Below are 21,400 nucleotides of genomic sequence, written 5' to 3'. Positions count from 1 at the left end.
CATATAGTAAAAGAGCTCAGAATGGCGCTTCGAAACTAACAACCTTTCTAGACTACCGCCGCTTTGGGCTAATAAATTAAATTTACAGTGAATAAAAAAAAATCTTATGCAGAACTAAAAATAAATTTAAAGAATAATCACTATAAAATACAAGCAAACTTAATTATTACGGTTAAATACAATTTTAATATTAGAATTAAATGTATAAAAATTTTTAAGGAGTCAAAAGTGTTTATCACTATGATGTATTATGAAATATAATTGAAATAAAATTCCTTTATAGAAATTGTGCTATAATACTCATCTATAATTTTAAAAAAGCAGCACAATTTAGAATTTTAAACAAAACTTTCAAAAATTCGTTTTTAAATATTTTAGTACTTTTTACTTAGTTACACCAATAAAAAGCATAAAAATTGCAAGAGAAAATTGCTTGTTTGAAATTTTCTATTAGTTCAGATTTAAAATATTATTTTCTAAAAGAAGTAGTTACAAATTTCCTTACAGCATAGGAAAAGCTAAAAAAAATATCTAGCCCTGAAAGCATGCAATAGCTTTATAATTATTTGAAACGTTAATTATGCTTGAAAAATATGCTAAATTTTTAAAAATCAATCTCAATTTCAAAAATAAAAATATGTAGAAATTCTAATTTGTGAAATGAGGCGCTACAACCAGCTTTTCTTGACAATTAGACGCGCTGCAATAGGCAACCAATGTTAAATTTCTGCAAGTCGTCCCTATTTCTCCGGATGTGATCAAGGTGACAGCCGGCAACGCCTCAAACGAGGGAGAAAACCCATTTGGGTTAGTCTATTTCTTATAAGGTCTATGATAAACACCCGATTTCGTAATGAAAGCTGTCTTTTCGTCATTCTCAGGTTTCTTTGCGATCTGAAAATAGCCTGACGTCAGGTCTAGTGTAGTCACATATTTAGTAGAACGAATTTTTCTCATTATTTTATCAATTATCGTGAGGGGATACGTGGGGTACTTTGTTATGCTATTTAACTTGCGGTAAACAATCGCGAACCTCCATGAGTTCGGATCTGAGTGTGGTAAACTGTTTTTTTTTTTTTTTTTTTTCACAGTACTACAGGACTCTCATAGGAGCTGGTGCCTGGCATAATAATATTATTATCAGTGATCTTCTGGATGATGTGCTTTTCCAGAATGTCTTCCTTCACGCAGTCGTACTTATAAGGCTTAGACCGGGTTGGAGGGTAACCACCAGCATCGATGTTGTGGGTAACTACCTGGAAGAATTCAGGCTTTTCGTTAAATTTTTTTTTTTTTAATTTTCTTACCAGTTCTTTCAATTTCTTCCTGTCGTCTTCTTCCAAATAAATGAGGTCTACTTGTCTCCTCTTCTTCAACGGCGTCCATGTCTACCTGTAAAGTAGAATTCTTGACGTTAAGATTTGCGCTAGCTGCGCGTAAGTAATCGACCCCCCTAGATAACTGAAGTTAACAAGTCCTTTACCACAGTGGCGTAAGTAATCGACCCCCCTAGATAACTGAAGTTAACAAGTCCTTTACCATAGTGGCGTAGCTGGGGTAGGGCAAGGGAGGACATCTGTCCCCGGGCGCAGCATCCAGGCAATGCAAATTGATGCTACGAAACTTTTTAATGAAATGTTTTCCATTCTTGGCACACAGAAAGAAGCGCAAATTCTTCTTTTGTACCCGGGAGCTGGAATCCTAGCTACGCCACTGCTTTACCACCAAAAAATTTACTTTCTGAATTTCATTCTTTATTTGAACGTGAAGCCCCATTTTTCTCATGCAGGCACATTGCTTCCTAGGCGGCATTTACCCTCTATCCCGTTGTTTTAAACAGTCTATAGTGACGAAAAGGTTTTCTAAAAAATTCCTGAGAAAGGAAGCTCTACTGGGCTCCTATATCGAGAAGGGCGGTAGTAGGAACATCATTCAGTAAAATATGGATCTCCGGCAAGGCCAAATTTTGTTCAACTTGATTTCTGAGGGACTTTTCTTCCCACACGGTTATCGGGCTGTCTCTTTGGCCACCGCGGTAAGTTTAACTTGTTCTTTTCCGCCCCTTGGTTCTAAGGCTTTTTAGGTCCGAATCATTTAGACTGATCAGTCTTCCTGTTATCTGACTTTTCAACTTACTCCATTTGCCAATACGAACTCTACTGATCTTGAAGTTTCTTCTGCGGGGGAAACCTTGAATATTGGCGAAAGTTGCTTGTACTCGCGTTTTCCGTGGTTTTTCTGCTTTGCAATTTCACCGCTAACTGGAATAGGTTTTTGTTACATTTGCTGTTTTCTGACTTCGAGAAAGTCCTGGATTGACGGGGGTAGCCACAGCAGTATTACTTCAATAAGTTCATTATCTTGCTTTTTTCCATACAGTATATTAAAAATTTGGATCTTCGTTAAGATAAAATCCGTTAAATCGTCGAAATTCCTTTGCTACTTAGTAAACAATTCAAATTTAAACTTCGCACGGTATTTAACAACTGGGAATGCTTTCACTAGCGCTGCTTTAAAATTTTCTTAAGTATAATTTTCCGAACCTGAATCCCCCAACAAAAACTTGCCAGTTCTTTTATACCAACTGAGAGCTTAACCTTTTAGGTTCGTAGTAGCGATGGTAATTTTCTGCAGCTGGTTCACTGGATATAACGTGAAATATAATTCCAGCTGCTCAAGGAAAATCGGATTGGATTATTCAATTACGGCAAAGCACACGAGGGCTATCTGCTTAAAGGGAGGGATACCTTCATGGAGGACTTTCTAAGGGAAACTGGCTCTTATACACGTTACACATGAGGAACACCACGAAAACGCCCATGTAGCCAGCCCGTTTGCGGGATTCGAACATCGGACCGAACTACCAGTGTTCAGCGTCTTTACCGCTCAGCCGCTGGTGGGCCTCAAGGAAAGTCATCACCGAGCCTTTGCTGTCGAATGTTGCGGCTGGCTTCATGGCTGCTCGCAGTGTCTCCCCGATAAATCCGAATCCCTCCATCAGGTTTGCTGAAGTTTGAGGGACTTGAAAGGTGGAAGAGGTCGGCGAAAACTTTTCGTTGTCTAACGGCATAGTTCGTCAAAACGCTTCGGGCGCCAAATGTGAGGTTCCAACCTTTTATCTAACAGCTAAGTGTGTATGAAGTATGCCTCTCGGCCATTTCGAATTATCATCACGCCTGTTAGGTTTTTGTTGAGTCAACCTGTTAGACGTAACTTAAAGTGCTAAGCCAGCAATATTCTATTTTAAATTTGAAATGATTAATATTCTACGTTTAAGTTTCACCGCAAGTTGACAGTGTTTTGTAAAACACGAAGATCGTGCCTTTCTGTTATTTGCTGGAATTAAATAAACGGCTTCTTCTGAGCTGGTACTCCATTCACGCCTGTGAGAGAATTCGCGAGGTTCATTGTAGGATCTAGTTTAGTTTATGTGAAATAGAAGAGACAGATCTTACAAGTCTAGATTTAAAAGAAAATTCAATAATAACATTAATATGTACATGTATATATATTGTATGTTGTAAGAACTTAAATTTAAGATAATCCTACTATTTCAACTTAGGAGATACAGCGAATAAGCCCTGATTTCAAAATTAAATATCTCTACAACAAAGATTGATATAATTATGCGGTAAACTGTACGTTTATAAGCAAAACTGTAAAAATGGTGTTCAAAAGTTTAGAAAACTTAGTTCCGAAAGTCGTTAACAGATGGCGTTCTAATCGCAATGACCTATCAATAGCCTTAAAAAGTGGGCTTCGAATTCGAAAATGATCAGTACGACTGTTGGCCAGCGAAAAACGGCTAGCGTAGAAAGTGAAATGATGTGTTTCATTGAACAACATGTTTTTTTTTTTTTTTTTTTGGTTCTGGAATTTACCGATTAGAACACAGTCATACGGCAACATGTCGCAGTTTTTAAAACCGATTCTATGTTCCATTTTAACCCGATGCGAAACACATTTGCATGCTCTTCGCGAAATTCGAACGGACTGGCAGCGTGGCTGATGATCTAAAGGAAAATGTTGGGCCTAGGCAAACTGTAGTCACTCCTGAAAATGCAGCCAAAGTTTCTGGAATTGTTCAGTAAAATCCTAGGAAAAGCATCCGATGGATTGCATCAGAGACAGGTTTGAAGTACGCGAGCACGCAAAAAATATTAAAAAATAGCCTATGGTTTTTTCCATACAAAATCCAAAGTCATCGGGGCCATACCCATGAAAGCTGTGCAACAAAGAGTTGACTTTGCGAATCAGATTCCAACAATGGTCGACAACGACGGATTTCATGTGAGCTGCATCTCGTTCACAGATGAGGCACATTTTCATTTGAATGGAATCGTTAATTAAAAAAAAACTGGAGAATTTGGGGTTCCGAAAATCCTCATTTATGTGAAGAAAAGCACTGCACTAAGTTACTTCATGGGCAGCGGTATGCGCCAGAGGCATTATCGGACTCTTTTTTTTTTTTTCGTACGAGAAACGATAACTAAACGTTACGTTACAATTTTGGAACAATTTATCAGCACTCAACTAGCGTTGGAGGATCGACTGGGTATCGACTGGTTCATGCAAGATAGGGCTTGACCACATCGAACAGATAAAATTTTTTGCTTTCTTCATGAATACTTTGGGAATAGAGTAATTGCGTTAGATTATCCACAATTTACTGACACAGGTATAGCTTGGCCTCCATATTCTCCCGATCTGAGTTCTTGTGACTTCTTTCTGTGGAGAGCATTAAAAGACACTGTCTATCGAAACAATCCTGCTACTCTAGATGAGCTTGAATCGTTGATTGGTGTTGCATGTGATTCCATTTCCGTTGAGACATTGCAAGACGTGATATCAAATTTCATTGTTCGTTTACGCCACCTCATTGTTTCGAACGGTGACCATTTTGAAAAAAATTGTATTTTGATTGCAAAGGCTGCTTCACTTTATTTATTTATTTTTTTTTTTTTTTTTTTTTTTTTTTTTTACTCTTTTCAGAAAAGAGTTTTCAGTGCAGAGCGCCATCTGTTAACGATTTTCGTAACTAAATTTTCTAAACTTTAAAAAGTACACCATTTTTACAGTTTTGCTAATGAACGTACAGTTTACCGCATAATTCTATCGATCTCTGTTGTAGAGATATTTAATTTTGAAATCAGGGCTTATTCACTGATCACCCTGTATGTCGTAATAGACTAAAACTCAGAAGTAATGACTAGCAGAAATTGGGAGGGCGTAGAAGTGTTAAGCCATAATGAATAGGAAACTGGAGGCGAAGGCAGATTAAATCTTCAACTTTTATTTCAGGAAACACGTTGCGACCACAAATAAATTGGCGCATTATATGTGCCTATTCCAAAAAGTTTGCAGTTTAGGTAAATTTGTCAGGACTTGTGTTTCTCTTGATTTGCTTTGGAAACATGGTATGCCCTGAATAAGAACAGGGAGCTTACTCAAGCTATGTTCAAGATTTGTGTATAACAGACGACACAAGCAGGAAGGGTATACGAAACCCTTTATTTTCAATACTTTACAGGCCCTTCCGAACTTCGGAATACAGAGACCAACGACTTGTGGTCTGAACATAAGAATATAAAAGTACTAACTAAAACTCTAACTAAAAGCTAACTTTGAATTAGTATACAAATGCCTCGCACTAAGACTGGCTAAACCTCTGGCCTTAAAGGCAACCAGCAACCGAGTGAAAACTCGTAAAACTGCAATGGCAAGCGGCTTGCTTCCTAAAACTCTTTCTCTCTCCCTCTTGGCAAAAAGCCACAACTTAAGTACTTGGGCATTAGCAAGACGATTTGCATAAACAAGTTAAAGCATTTAATTCTGTCCGGGAGTAGAAAATAAGAAGTGATAGTACAGTTTTAAAATAAAATAAACGTTAGGATCCTTACAAATGTGCAGTAAGAAAGCAGGTGCAGATAGACTGCAGTCTAGCTAAGCCAAATCGTAAGAAGCAAGTGCTGTATGTTCAGGGTGAAATCTTAATTCAGACTGAGTTAGTTTTGGTTTTCAATGCATTTTGATTGGATAGTTAATATTTCTGTAAAACTACTATCGGCTGCTTGAGTTTAGTTCCATTTACATACCCAGAATTATGAAAGAGTCATATGACGTGGATTTTTCTCGAAATGACGCAGTGCAAATAGAGGAATCTTAACCAACAAAGACACAAATTAAAGTTTAAAACTTAGTATAATTAAAAAAAGAAAAAGAATCTGCGTCTTTATCAGTCCAACCCTGCAGGAAGACGTAATCCGTGTATAAAATTGCAAAGCGTATAAAATCAAAGTTTTTGCGTATACGTAAAAAAGCGTATAAAATTGCAAAGTGTATAAAATCAAAAACATGAACAAATTTTAAAAAGCATAAAAGTATTGTTTTGAGCAGCCGAGTCCAAAAGGTTAGGTTATTTAATTACGGCAAAGCCTCGAGGGCTATCTGCCTAAGGGGAGGGATGCCTTCGTGGAGGACTTTCTAAGGGAAACTGGCTCGTATACACGTTACACATGGGGAAAACCACGAAACCCCCATGCAGCCAGCCCGTTCGCGGGATTCGAGCCTCGGACCGAACTACCAGTGTTCAGCGACTTTACCGCTCAGCCGCTGGTGGGCCTCGAGTCCAAAAGGCAAAAGATGCAAATACAAGTAATCCAGTATATGAAAAGGTAAAAACATCTGTAAGTTCCTAAAGTGTAGAAGTGGTGTTAATTTTTGTTTAAGTTATAGCATCAAAGTCAAATTATAATAATTTTCAGTATATGTGGAGCGAGTCCACAGAACACGAAAAACAGAAATAATCCAACACATAAAAAGTAATCATTAAAATTTTTTAAAAAAAGTATAAAATAAAAAGATAAAAAAAGAAGCGTTAGTTTTTAAAATTTGTAACATTAGAGAAACAGAAGTTTTGAAATGAAAAAAATATATTCGATCTGTTCAGCAGCAAAACACTTTTGCTAAGCCTAAAATGTGGTAAGTATTGAATAAGCTAAGAAGTTGAAACTTATTAATATTTATAAAAGAAGTTAGAAAAAACTTCTATAGCAACACCAGATAAATATGACTAGATGAATAATTTGGAAAAGGAATAAACATTTTTCCTACTTTAAAAAATTTCACATGAACCTTTGGTCCTTAAATTCGCTAAACAGGCTTAGTCAAACTAAAAATGCGTTCTTTGGAGGAGAAGGCAGAATTTTCTTTTATATACATTCAAGAAATTTGTAAACTTTAAATGGAAAATAATTTGTTTTTAACAATGTTAAGATTACATTTATTACAGTGGTAGCCTATAAGAAACAGCCTAATAAATATACGTAACAGCGTATACCTAAAATTTCAAATCCTATATGAACTTGCTATTATTTTTATTTCCTAATTTTGTTTTGTTTCATTGTTTATTGATGCTTTCTTTAGATCCTCACTGCAGCTTTAAAATGAAAGCCTTAGGTTTTAATAAGACAATTAAAGAGCGAAATATTAAGTCGAGGATTATACTGATTCCTTCTTTTAAATAATTGATTTTCTTCGCTTGAATAATGACTTAATAAGAAGATTAACTGATACTAAAGAGAACTTTTAGCAAATCTGAACACTTGTATTAAACAACGCATTTCCGTTGCTCACTCTGTTATCAAAAGTGTTAAATGCTTAATGTATTTGTTGAGCCTAATTTAAACTGATTTTTAATCGACTAACCTCAAATTCTAAATTTCCTACCATTTAAGAGCAAAATAAGGTAGGTTACAGTATAATTAACATTGCTAAGGGTGTATTTGTTTGTTTCCTTTATGTTATTGCCTTTAATTGTTTTTTAATGTTATATCTGGTGTATATAATTTTAGGCTGATTGTATTCTTAAAAAACACTTTTTGACTATAACATTTTTAATTACTTGAAGATACTTTATTGAAGCTTAGCTAAAATTTTCAACTAGTTAAAAAGGAATAACTGTTTAGTGGCTGACCTCAAACGTAGCGATGTTGTTAATTTTCATCTACATATTCTTTTCATGAATCCAAACACTGATGAGGGATTATATCTTAACTGAACACAAAACTAAACTTCCCTTTATCCTTAATGTAAGGATAATTTACAGATAATCAAATAATATGGAAACCAAAAAATTCCCCCTTACCGTAAACCTATAATTAATTCAAGGGTTCTATAAAATGTAAGCTATTCAGAGGTGTTAAATAAATGACATCTTAATATAATAATAATAAATAATATTTCTTTAAAAAAACTGGGTAATGAAACCATTTATATCAATTGCATATAAATAATATTCTGGGTATATAAAAAAATAACAGGAAATTAATTTATTAAGTCTCATTGAAAAGCGCATACTGTTAAACTTCAGGTATAAAATTCAATATTTTAAAACAGGTGTACTGGCAGTAAACTAAATATGCATGAATTTTATAACTAATTTTATTATTAATTTAAAATTAATTTCATTGTTAATTTATAATTTTATTCTTAATTTATATTTTTATTATTAATCGTTTATTTCTTCATATTTGGAGGGTATTTCATATTTCATTCTTACTTCATTCATTTTAATTTAATTCTAATATCCAAAACTAAAATGCAAAAGTCATGAAAGTATATAACGATATTTAATCTCAGAAGAACTAGAAAAACAAATCAGAAATTTTTAATATCTTTAATATTTATATTTTAGCTGAAAATAACAAAATATGTTAATGGAACTCAGTAATATTAGAGTATTTCATTTAAGCCAAGCTTAATATTTTCTGCACTAAATTTCTTTAATTTTAAACTGAAGCGTAGACTTAAAAAATTCTCGTAGCAGTTTAGCCGCTTTTCCACCACTTATCTGATTAATATCAATTTAATCACTGTACGCAAATGAATAAATGCGTTGTTAAAAAAAAAAGCAACTGCACGTAAGGGGTAGAAAAGGTTCTGCTTCTGTCTTTTAACAGTTTAATAAATTTTATTCTGAATGTTATCTTCTGTTTTTTTTTAATGTTTTGGACATCTAAATATTAAAGGAAATGATAATCTAGCGAAGCACGACTAGGTGCATTACATGTAAATAAAACTTTTTTCAAAAATTATGTAAGACTGAGATTCAGTGTGTTTTAATGTCAATTAATGAGGTGGATATTTAACCAGTTAACTGTGGCGCCCTCGTTTAAGAGTGCGCACCATTTTGTGTCGCCAGAATCGAGCCATGACGAGTATATTCGTCAATCAAGTTGCCCTGGTAAGATACTGCATGAAAAAGATGGGTTTATTTTATAAAATTGAAACTTTTATTACTAATATTTACTTATTTGGTTAACATAAGCGCATATTACATACATATTAAACTAAAAACGCAATAAATTAAATTAAATATTATACATATAAAAGTAAGCATTTAAATTCCCGCTGTGGAGTGATATTCAGCGAAACAGGGTACTATACACAATGGGACTTTGCAAATCGAACACCAGTAACGCGATTCCTTCCTGATCTTACGTTTGTAGCAATGCGAACAGCGAACACTTTCGCGTAGTTTTTTTTTTTTTTTTTTTTTTTTTTTTTTTTTTTTTTTAATGTTCCGGGTATATAATCCGGAACATGATTCCCACCTAATTGGCTTATATTAGGTTAAATGGCCGAGTTTGTGTCGATTTATTTCTTTCAATTGGATCCGTCGCAAAAGTGTCTTCAATAAATTTGAGCAAAATGTTAATACGCGATAATCTTCCATTATTTTTTATATAATATGAATGCATTCAGACACATAATGTCTAAGAAATGGAGTAATATCTTTTTGTAGTACTTTATGAGTCGTTTTCTTGCTGTGGAGTACGCTAAGGTAATTCCATCGGTCATATCCACTCCACCCATTTTTTTATTATAATCAAATACTAGCTCCGGTTTCTTTGTTATTATTTTTCTTTTCTCTGTTTCTATTACGTTGTCATTATGTACAGTACTTACTAAATAAACCTCCCTCTTATCTTTCCATTTCATTATACGCATGACGAGTATACTCGTCAATACACAAAAACGCTCCATGACGAGTATAGTCGTCAATCACAGTTAACTGGTTAATATAATAAATCATCTAAAATTATTTTTCAAATGGAAAAACATCTTATAGCTAACAAAATTATAAATGGCATTCCTTTATATAAGTCAGGCTAAAAGGTTTCACGAAAATAAGCTTTAAAACTCATTTAAAGTCTTAATGAATTCACTTTACTCGCATTTTAACTTAATCAGCTTATTCTTGTATTACATGCAAGCATTTGAGTGATTAATATGTTGAATATAAAAATAAGGATTTTTGTATGATTAGCCTGACGTCGAGCAGTTAGCATGTAAATGTTGTAAAAAAATAGAGCAGAGTACTAAAAACTGCCAATCAAATATTTGAACATTTTAATAATAATAGCGTCATCTTAAATATGTTTTCTTAGTATTGCCCTCTATTACGTAATTAATCAACTACTGCTGATCCAAGTTGTCAGAATCCACTGACGTATGCAGGTTCTATTTATATAACTGATTTAAAAAACAAGAACTAAATTCATTTACCTTTTCTGATGCATAGTTGAATCTAACGTGATGTTTCAGCTGGCAATCTTTTTTACAGAAAAAAAACCACCATTCTATTTCTTGACATCACAATTTTATTTACATAAAGAAAACATTAAAAAAGAAAAAAATAATACTTCAATTCATTTTCTTAACATGTTTACTCCAGAATTTTTCTTTCACACTGCAGCGCTTAAGTTTATGAGCCTTCTAATCATTCAATTTCGGTAGCTATGGTAACTGTACAGCCTCTCTCTCGCGCCCTCTAGTGAGGGAAAAACTCTTTAGATGAACATTTAACATACTCCTACCTTTAATTTATGGTGGAAGCCAGAAATTAAACATTAAAATTAATTTTACATCATTACTGAAAAATAATAGAATGAAATAAAACTAATATCTATGAAAATTTCAAGCAAAAAAAAAAGTTAAAGTTCTAAAATTGAGTTGTCAAAAGTGTTCATACAGTTCATCAGCTGGATTACTGGGTCATCGTTCTTAGATATCTCCAAATGCAAAGTTTACGAATCGGTCGTAGAAAAGTTCCTGAAGAAGTTTTTACCTCTGCCACACGTGTATAACCGTCTCTAGTTGGAAACAATTTTGTGACTTTGCCTATTGGCCAGTTAAGTCTCTTTCGGTTGTCTAGTTCAATCAATACTACATTACCCGTCTGGATCACCTGAGCCTTTTCTCTTGATTTTTTAACAAGATTTGCAAATATTCTTTTCGAAATGTATTTCTCAATCGATCTAGTTTTGCACAGTAAATAATGATATTGCAGTTTTCTTTCTTTTCTTACATAACTAAATTTTTATTAGGAACCTGTTCCGATTTGGGCCAACTATTTTCTTCGTCTTTTAACCATTTTGGTCCCTCTCACCATCTCGTCTCGATAAGATGTCTTGGATTACAACCACGAGATGGCAGGTCCGCTGGATTTAGATTACCTGGGATGAGATACCATTGGTATGACTCTGTAAGTTTGCATATTTCTCTGATTCTGTTACCCACAAAAGTACCCCATTGGTCATTTCTTCGTATCCATGATATAAGTGTTGAAGAGTCAGTCCAGTGATAAACTGGTACTGCAGGGACATCCAGAGCCTCACGAATATAGTTTGCTAATCTGCTCCCAAAACACAAGCAAGAAGTTCTAGACGCGGGATTGTCAAAGGTTTTTTTGGCGCAAGTCGAGATTTTGCTCCCAGAAGCTGTACCGAAATCCTATTATTATCTTCACAGTGCAGGAAAATTACTGTTGCATATGCATTCTGACTCGCGTCGCAAAAAAACATGTATAGATCATTTTTTTTTATTTCCGTAACCTATACGTCTGTTTACCTTTACGTTAGATAATTATTTCAATTCACTATACCATTTCTGAAAGTCCTTTTGGATCTTCTCTGGGAGCGGGGAATCCCATTCTGACTTAGCTAGCTGACCAGGGCTCCTGAATCATTAGCTTGGCTGGCAACAATGCTGGGATGAGAAAACCGATGGGATCGTAAATACCTTGTGTTATACACAAGATCTTCCGTTTAGTAGGATTTTCTGTTTCAGCGTCAAATTCATTGCAGATCATTAAACAATCCTCATTTCTATCCCATTTAATCCCCAAAACCGAAACTGGAGTTGTAAGATCTTCTTTAAACAAACTTCTGTCTTCAGTTCACAAAAAGTTTTCTATTTCTTCTACCGGACCGAATTGCCATAATCTCAAATCCATCTTAGCTTCAGCCATAATTTCAGTTGACTTTGGGATAAATTCTTCTACTTCGGATGCACTGTCTACAGAGGTTATCAGGATCAATGTTCCTTCTAACCTTCTTCGGGAACATACAAGGACCTGACTCGGAACAGAGAGCTTACTAAAGCTATGTTCACTAATTGTGGTAAGTAGACAGGATACAGACGAAGGGTATACAAAACCCTTTATTTTTCTCTACATACAATAACTTCCGTACTTCGGAATACACTGACCCTCCACTCGGGGTCTAACGTAAAAAAGTATAAAAATAAAACTAAACTCTAATTTAACTTTAGAATAATACACGTGGAAGATTGGCCTTATAATAACAGGAAGCGTATGTAGCACAGAGACTGTGAACACTACAATACGTTTAATTTATCAAGAGCATTAAAACCTCTGGCCTGGAAGGCGAACAGCAACTGCGTAACTTCTAAGGTAAGCGGCCTGCGTTGACTTACTGCTTCCTCTCTCTCTTGCTTGGCAAAAAGCCACAACTTAAATACTTGGCGTTCGCCAGACAAACTTTGCATAAAAACCTTCACGCTTATAATTCTGGCCGGAAGTAGAAAATAAGAAGTGATAGTAAAGATTTAAAATAAAATAAACGTTAGTAAAACTTAAGATCCTTACATACTTCCCGCCAGAGTTAATTAGTTTGAAACTGAGGTCTAAAACGACCTTGTTGAAAACTTTTAGCTCTAGAATCTAACGCGAGGCCAACCTTTTACAACCATAACTTAGCTAGAAACTAGAAATTTAAAAGAAAGAAATTTGTTAGAATAGCAGCTCCCAGGATATACAACAATCTTTTTTTCATCTGTACTGCATCTAACCAGGAGCTTTTATTCAATTCTGGTTCCTTCCAGAGATCTGGAAGGAAAACTAGTTTAATGAAATGTTACACAATGACATGGCAAGTAAAATATAGAATTATACTGCTCTTAACATTCTTATTTCATTCATGACTATTTTAATTATCTCTCCCCGTGCTCTCTGACATGTGTTGTAAAAGAACACCAAACACGAATGTGTTTCTGTCTACGTGTGCCACACTTCCTCCTACAATCAAAACACTAACGTGTTAAAATTCAACATAACGAGACCTCTTAACACACCCTACTTTCAACTCTAAACCCTGAGGTACTATTCTAAAAGTGGCTAACTCTAAAGTGTAGCGTCAGAGAGCCTAACTACATCATTCAACCTTTACCACATATTCGCCATGATTTAATCTTTACAGTCACACGAATAACAAATTTTTAACATTACTTTCACTTTTACCATATCACGGTATTTCTTAACATTTAAAATAACAGTTCACATGTATATAAGAACATATCAACATGCCGTTAATTTTACACATTTGAAAACATACATTAGTAGTACATTGTTAACTTCTATTCTTTTCAAAGCAAGTGCCAATTCTTTCTACATTGAAATAATACTACATTTCAAAAAGTCTTTCAGACTAAAACTTCTTTCTTGCTAGAATGTTTTAAATAAAATTTATACAATAACTTTTTACAATATTTAAGTCTTTACACAACGCTATTATACATCAACTTTAGTTTTACGCACGAGTAATTTAAAAACATAATACGAAAATCGGTCACAACTCATTTCTCGCCCTTTTGGCGATAAAGGTAGACCTCGCATGAGGTAAAACTCCTTGAAATCTGCCACTTGCAGTAAGAATGAAAGATTAACTTAAGTTTGCAAAGTAACATAAAATTTTACTTATCTTTGTAATATTCGGACATCCTTTTCTGGGCCCAGTCTTTAAAGGTACTGCAGATAGTAGCTTGGTTTATCCTCCTTCTTGTACGGGCTCGCCCTTCAGTACTTTCCTCTGGAGGCTTCCTTTTTTCACCAGTACGGCCACCCTTGAATACTTTCCTTTTCTCCTCTGCTTGTGGTCTTTGCCGTTTGATGGCACCTGGTCTTGGCGGAACCGGGAAACTTCTGTCGTGATCCTGCTTGGACCTCGTTGTTGGCCGTTCAAATTTTTCTTGTACTTTTTCCTCCGCCGCTGATGGCCCTTCCGCAGTTCGGCGACTTTTGCTGCGGAGAGTTCTGTCGGATGAGTAGATCTTCCGTTTTAAAGCCGGGTTATAGTTGCCGTCATTTCTCCTGGTCCTCTTCACATACGTCGTCCTTCTCCCTTCTTCATTCTGGGGGTGTTCGTGAACTCTGTTTTCTGGACGGTGGAACGGCTTCTTTTTCTTGTTAACTTCCATTTTTCCGCGGGGCAATTTTCTTTTCACTTGCTTCTGTCTCTCGTTGGCTTGCCCTTGTACTTGTCGTTTTTTCACCTCTGGAACTTGTACCTGCGGTGTCTGCCGTGCCGGATCCTGCAAAAGATCTGAAAAGATTTGCATTTTATTACGATCGAAATAGGGCTTGATTTGATCATTGTTTGCGGAACAGGTTTCACCATTTCTGGCTTTTAACACTACAACAGCGTGAGTTATTTTTTCTATAACATATGGTCCTTCAAATCGTGGAAAAAATTTGGCAGTTTTATCTTCTGGTGCTGAAGAAAGTGAATGCTTAATTTTTAAAACTTCATCCCCTAACTTTATAAGTTACTCCCCGTCGTTTCAAATCATAATATAATTTCTGTTTTCTTTGTGCTACTTCCGTATTCTTTTTTGCTTCTTTTATTAGTTTTTCTATATCACCCATTTTAAATTCTGGGGCTCTTTGTTGCACATAAAATAGTTTATCTAACGGTGTTATAATCTTTCTGCCTTGAAATAACTCAGCAGGAGTTTTAGCCCGTTGTATCATGTTTTGCGGTCCTAAGGGCGAAAGCAAATTCATTGACATAGTTATCCCAGCTTTTATGAAAATTTTTAACATAACTACGGATAATTTTCACTATATTTCTGTTGACCCGTTCCGCTATATTTGATTGCGGCCGATACGGGACCATTTTTAAATGACGTATGCCCAGTTTTTGGCACATGTCTTCAAATATATTACTTACAAATTGAGGACCGTTATCCGATATAACTTTTAGGGGCGCCCCGTATTTTAAAATATATTTATTTAAAATAGAATCGGTATCCAATTTCGCGGAGGCTCGTTTTAAGGGAACAATTTCGGTCCATTTACTAAAATGATCAACCATAACAAGGAGATAGCGACTTTTATTTAACTGACTTTTTGGGAAAGGGCCCAATAAATCGATGCCAATTATTTCATTTGGAAATTCGGATTTAATACTATTTAGAAACCCGGCCGGGAGGAAATTAATATAATTAACGGCTTGACATGTTGGGCAGGACTGGACATACGCCCTTGTTAACTTTTGCAGTTCAGGAAAGTAGACTGCCTCGCGTACGCGTTGGATAGTTTTTCGAATACCAGCATGAGAAGCTAAAGGGCTGTCATGGAGCTCATGCAGGATATTTAATCTAAGACTAGCTGGGATAACAGGTCGAAATTCGTTGTTGGAATTCGTAGTTTTTGTGTAGAATAATAGACCATCTATTAGTTCGTAATGGGCCGCCCTATTTCTTATCGCCACAATATCTTGGTGGCTAAAATTTTCAGGATCCTTCAAATACTCATAAATACTTCCAAACTCAGGATCCTTACCCAGTTCTGTTATTACAGTTTCTCGGGAATTTATTGTACACGCTGTAAGCATTGCAACTTTTACGGTATTACCCTGTTCGTCTAATTTAATTCGTGATAGGGCATCTGCTACGATATTTTCCTTTCCGGGGGTATGCTTGATTACCAGATTATATTCTTGCAGCTTGAGTGCCCATCTTATTAACCTTGGGGATAAAATTTTCCCTGAGTACAATCTAGTTACCGCCGCATGATCAGAGTATACTGTTATCGGCGCCTTTCCAAAATAGACTCGGAACTTTTGCACTGCTAACAGAACTGCAAGTGCCTCTCTCTCGGTCGCGGAATAGTTTCTTTGTGTTTGATTTAAAGTTCGGCTAAAAAATGCCACGGGCTGCTGATTTTGCGAAAGTACCGCTCCTACCGCATAATCCGAAGCATCCGCTGAAATTTCTAAATTTTCATCCTTTTCAGGAAATTTTAACACAGGGGCTTGCGTTAATGCTTGTTTTAATTTTTCGAAAGCACTATTGGCTTCGGCCGTCCACGAGAATCTTCCTTTTTTCCTTTTTAATTTTAACAATGGCTCAGCGATAGCCGCAAAATCTTTTATAAAGGACCTATAATATGAACAAAGTCCTAGAAAAGAAGAGAGCTTCTTTGTCGTGTTTGGAGTCGGATACTTTTGTACAGCGATTATTTTTGATTCATCTGTCTCGATCCCTTTTTGCGATATTTTGTAACCTAAATATTTTAATTCAGGGGCTGCAAATTTGCACTTTTCGACATTAACTTTTAGACCGGCCTCATTTAATAAAGAAAACACCTGTCTTAAATCCTGTACATGTGTGTCTAGATTATCACTAGTAATAATGATATCGTCTAAATAGATAAATGTGGACTTTCCAAGAACAGGTCTTAACACAATGTCCATGCATCGCTGAAATGTTGCTGGGGCGCCTGAAAGGCCAAACGGCATACGCAAAAATGCATAAGTGCCAGACTTGGTTATAAAAGCAGTCTTAGGCACGTCCTCAGGCCTCACCCCTATTTGAAAATAACCAGTCGTTAAGTCTAAAGTCGTCATAAATTTGGTTGATTTTATGTTCCTTAAAATTTCTTCTATGATCGGCAACGGATATACCGGATATTTCGTTATGGAATTTAATTTACGGTAATCAATAGCGAATCTCCACCTTTTTGGATGCTCCAAAGGATAATCATTATTTTTCTTACATAAAACCACCGGGCTAGCATAACTACTTGAGATGGGCGTTATGATCTTTTTACGTAGCATATCGGTAATATGCCATACTATAATTTTTTCCTTATTCTTATCATACCGGTATGGTTTTTGACGAACTGGCAATGCATCTCCGGTGTCAATACTATGGTTAGTAACCTGAGTAAATCCTGGAATATCACTAAATAACGAAGCAAATTCACTTACCACTTGTCGGATTCTATCTTGCTCGTCATTAGGCAGGTGGTCCAGATTTCACCTTGGCGGTTCAACCTTTTCTACACGCACTGGTTTCATTGTCAGCTTAAGGGACGCTTCATTAAAATCCAGTGTAGCTTGTGCGTCTGAAAGAAAGTCTATTCCTAAGATTAAATGTGCTTGCAGATTCTTTACTATAAAAACATCACCTTTACTTGTTCGTCCTTGATACGGATATACAAAGGTACTTTACCTACGCACTTACATTGTTCTCCTTGCGCCGCTAATACTGTCGTATTATCCGCATTATATATGCGGTATTTGCGAAAATACTTTCTAAAAAAGACTTCTGTCACACAGGAACACTGCGCGCCGGTATCCAGGAGTGCGGTGGCCGGGATATTATTCACCAAGACTTCAATCTTCGGAAGAGTCAAATTTTTCACCATTACTGTATTTAACTTGTAGGAAGGGGGGTTTTCGTGGCCTTCGGATTTCCGCACCCTCTCGTGAGCAGAAATCCGTTTTAGTTTAAATTATTTTTCCTTTCCGTGCTTTCCTTCTTTTTCCCCTGGCCTTGAGACTTTTTTCCTGGGTTGCTATTGAACTGTCGACGTTCGCCGGCTGTTTTTGAATGCTCGGGTTTCCTTGCCCACTGATTCGCTTTTTCTCCGTAGCCGTATGCTTGAGTTTGCTGTAGTCTTGGCGTACCAAATTGATTTCGCTGTTGATATTGGCGTCTTCTTTCGGCGTCCGCCGTTCTTCTACTTTCAAACTGGATTGCTAGCTCAAATAACTTTTCCAGTGTAGTCGGATTTCTTAATTCAATAAAGTCTTGCACTTGGGGTAGTAACCTCGGCAAAATCACTTGAATTATTTCAGGATCCGGACGGTTTCCATACAAGAGCTTGAAAACGTGAATTTTTCTTAAAATAAAGCTCGAGAGGTTTTCGATTCTTTGTTGATATATACTAAAAAGTTCCGTTTCTAATTTCGCACGATCCCTTACAACAGGGAAGGCTTTTAGTAGGGCAGTCTTGAAATTTTCGTAAGTATAGGTGGGACTTCCTGGTTGACCCAAGAGACTTCTGCCGATACATTTGAACCAGTTAAGCGCTTGGCCCCTCAAAGCGCTGGTAGCTAAGGTAACTTTTTGAAACTCGTGCACGGGGTAGAGCATGAAGTGGTCATCCAATTTTTCCAAAAAACTGGTTACCGGTGAGTTTCCGTTAAACGTTGCTTCTGGTTTCATCGAAGCGCGCATGGTCTGGACGATGTAACCGAAGCCTTCCAGGGCGGCAGCTGGCATTTCTGGATTCTGAGCCGTTTCTGCAGGCAGCACAGGTTCTTCTTGAAACTCGGCCATGGTTATTCTTCTTCGTTGGGCGCCACTATCAGGATCAATGTTCCTTCTAACCTTCTTCGGGAACATACAAGGACCTGACTCGGAATAGAGAGCTTACTAAAGCTATGTTCACTAATTGTGGTAAGTAGACAGGATACAGACGAAGGGTATACAAAACCCTTTATTTTTCTCTATATACAATAACTTCCGTACTTCGGAATACACTGACCCTCCACTCGGGGTCTAACGTAAAAAAGTATAAAAATAAAACTAAACTCTAATTTAACTTTAGAATAATACACGTGGAAGATTGGCCTTATAATAACAGGAAGCGTATGTAGCACAGAGACTGTGAACACTACAATACGTTTAATTTATCAAGAGGATTAAAACTTCTGGCCTGGAAGGCGAACAGCAACTGCGTAACTTCTAAGGTAAGCGGCCTGCGTTGACTTACTGCTTCCTTTCTCTCTTGCTTGGCAAAAAGCCACAACTTAAATACTTGGCGTTCGCCAGACAAACTTTGCATAAAAACCTTCACGCTTATAATTCTGGCCGGAAGTAGAAAATAAGAAGTGATAGTAAAGATTTAAAAGAAAATAAACGTTAGTAAAACTTAAGATCCTTACAAGGTTATGCAGTTTTCAATATCGAAGGACTTCAAGAGTTTGTCAGTAATTGTTTTGAGTTGTTTTGGATACTTGTTCAAATGGTATCTTATAACCGCTCTGAGTAAAAAAGGGCTACAAGTAGCACCAAATAACACTCTTATGTTGATAGACTTTAATTTTATTTGCCTTCTCCCACCATAAAAATCTCAAACATCTGCGATCTTCTTTAACTTCAATTTGGAGGAAGGCTCTTCTGATGTCGGATACAACAGCAATAGCCTTTTCTCGGAATCTCAATAATATAGCGGGAATTTCTTCTATCAAGTTTGGTCCTTTGAAGAGACAGTCATTTAGGGATGGTGCTCTTCCAACTTTGCATGAGGCGTCAAAAACTGGTCTGATAGACGTAGTAGCGCTCCCTGGTTTAATAACTGGATGGTGGCACAAGTAATGGCCTCCTACGTCTTCTAGTTCCTTTTTTGAGACTTCCTGTATAACATTCTCTTTTTGCCATTCTTTAAAGACTAGGTCATAATCTTCAAATTTACTTAACTTCTTTCAGTCTTCTTGTACTGCTAAACAACCTTCTTTCTGCTTCATTTCTATTTGAAGGAATGTATGGGTTAATACAAGTCCGTGGAAGACCAACACGGTAACGCCCGTCTTCACTTCTCGTAAGTTCTTTGAGGAACAAATCATTGGCTAGCTCTTCTTCTTCCTTCTTAGACAACGCTTCAGCGGGATAATTAATTCCTATTGTTTCTAGCCGCCATAAATCTGGAATGCTAAGTTCTCTCAGAGATAAATTAGTCATCAACGTAGCTGTACCACTATTCATGTAACCTTTAGATGGATTCCCTAACTCACCGCAAATTGTCCATCCAAGGTTTGTCTGAATTGCCGTTTGACCGTTGTTCAGCTGCTTGATTCGTCCTGTTAAGAGTTGGCCATAAACATCACTGCCAATTAAAATTTCTAATTTCTATTTCAGGACACCCAGTACCAATATCTGACATCCATAATCTATGTTTCTTAAGCTCTTCGAGAACAGACTCCTTTGGAATGCGTGGAATGTTCCCACATATCTTTTCTTGGTCAAGGAATTCGGTTGTGAGAACTGATTTGTGACCATTACCCGGTGCACTTAACTTAATTTTATATTTACTATGAGGTTTAGCTTCTATTTCTGCACCTCCAAATACCGTGTGGGTAATAGTTGCTGTAGTGAGAGGCTTAAGACCAAGTTCTCTCGCGGTGCTCTTCAAAATATAACTCCTTTGGGACCCACTGTCCAATAGTGCCCTAACCTTAATTTTCTTATTACCCTTAATTAGTATTTTTAGTGTCATGAGAGCTACTTCTTTTGAAGACTGCTGATATGCAAGTATGTTCTGTATATTCGCTAGGGGTTTACTTTTATCACTAATTTCTTTCGTTTTACCTATCTCAGGACAGAAAAGCTCTGTATGAGGTTTTGTGCAGACATGACAGCGTACAAAACTTTACACATTTTGACACGGTGGCCAAAGCGTAAACATTTCAGACAACAGTTCTTTTTCCTGACTTTCTTTATTTTTTCTTCCAGAGAGAACAATCTGGCGACTACGCAGTCCTTACTTTCATGCGACTTGCCACAGAACAAACACGAAATTTCTTTAGCAGCGAATAAACCAGCTGCAGTAGGGTACTTGTTATCCCTTTTCAGTATTTTCTCTTTTACTCTCTCTTTTGGGATAATACTTTCAAAGCCTGTCCTGGCTAACTGTAATCTTTCTTCATCCGCTACATCCCTCTTCAAAAAGTTCATTAACAACATTAAACTCAACTTCGGAAAACTCGCTTCACTATCAGAATCTTCGTTTACCCTAATATTGCATCTCTGCCATGCTCTTAAAATATCATCAGGTAAACAGGATTCTATCATGGGGTATAGCCAAGCTGAATTACTTTCTATATCAAGCCTCATGGATTCTAAAGACCTTAAATGTGCTTCTACTTTGGTAAATAAGTCAGACAATGATAATCTGTCTTTACCCCTAGCTTGAACATTTGCTGTAATTAATTTCAAAAATTCCCTGACATACACTTCGATAAGAATA

At 36.3% G+C, this 21,400-nt stretch overlaps 1 long non-coding RNA gene across 2 annotated transcripts in view; it reads right to left on the bottom strand.

Annotated features, from left to right (window-relative positions):
* Nucleotides 1-10,738, bottom strand: part of LOC118197941 (uncharacterized) — a 47,377-nt gene extending 36,639 nt beyond the window's left edge. Inside the window, exon 1 of one of the 2 annotated variants that reach the window (XR_004759675.2) lies at nt 10,570-10,738. This is a non-coding gene — a long non-coding RNA (uncharacterized LOC118197941). Of the gene's footprint in view, nt 1-1,307; nt 1,563-10,569 lie in introns of those variants that run through there. The other variant, XR_015038743.1, reaches the window with a different exon arrangement.
* Between the last annotated feature and the right edge of the window lie 10,662 nt (nt 10,739-21,400).

This window comes from Stegodyphus dumicola, chromosome X1 (genome assembly GCF_044657685.1).
Source record: "Stegodyphus dumicola isolate Sdum_Otavi_A_Nest chromosome X1, ASM4465768v1".
Taxonomy (NCBI): Eukaryota; Metazoa; Arthropoda; class Arachnida; order Araneae; family Eresidae; genus Stegodyphus; species Stegodyphus dumicola.
The sequence above is the reverse complement of the archived record's forward strand: the minus strand, read 5'-3'. Positions and strand labels throughout refer to the sequence as shown.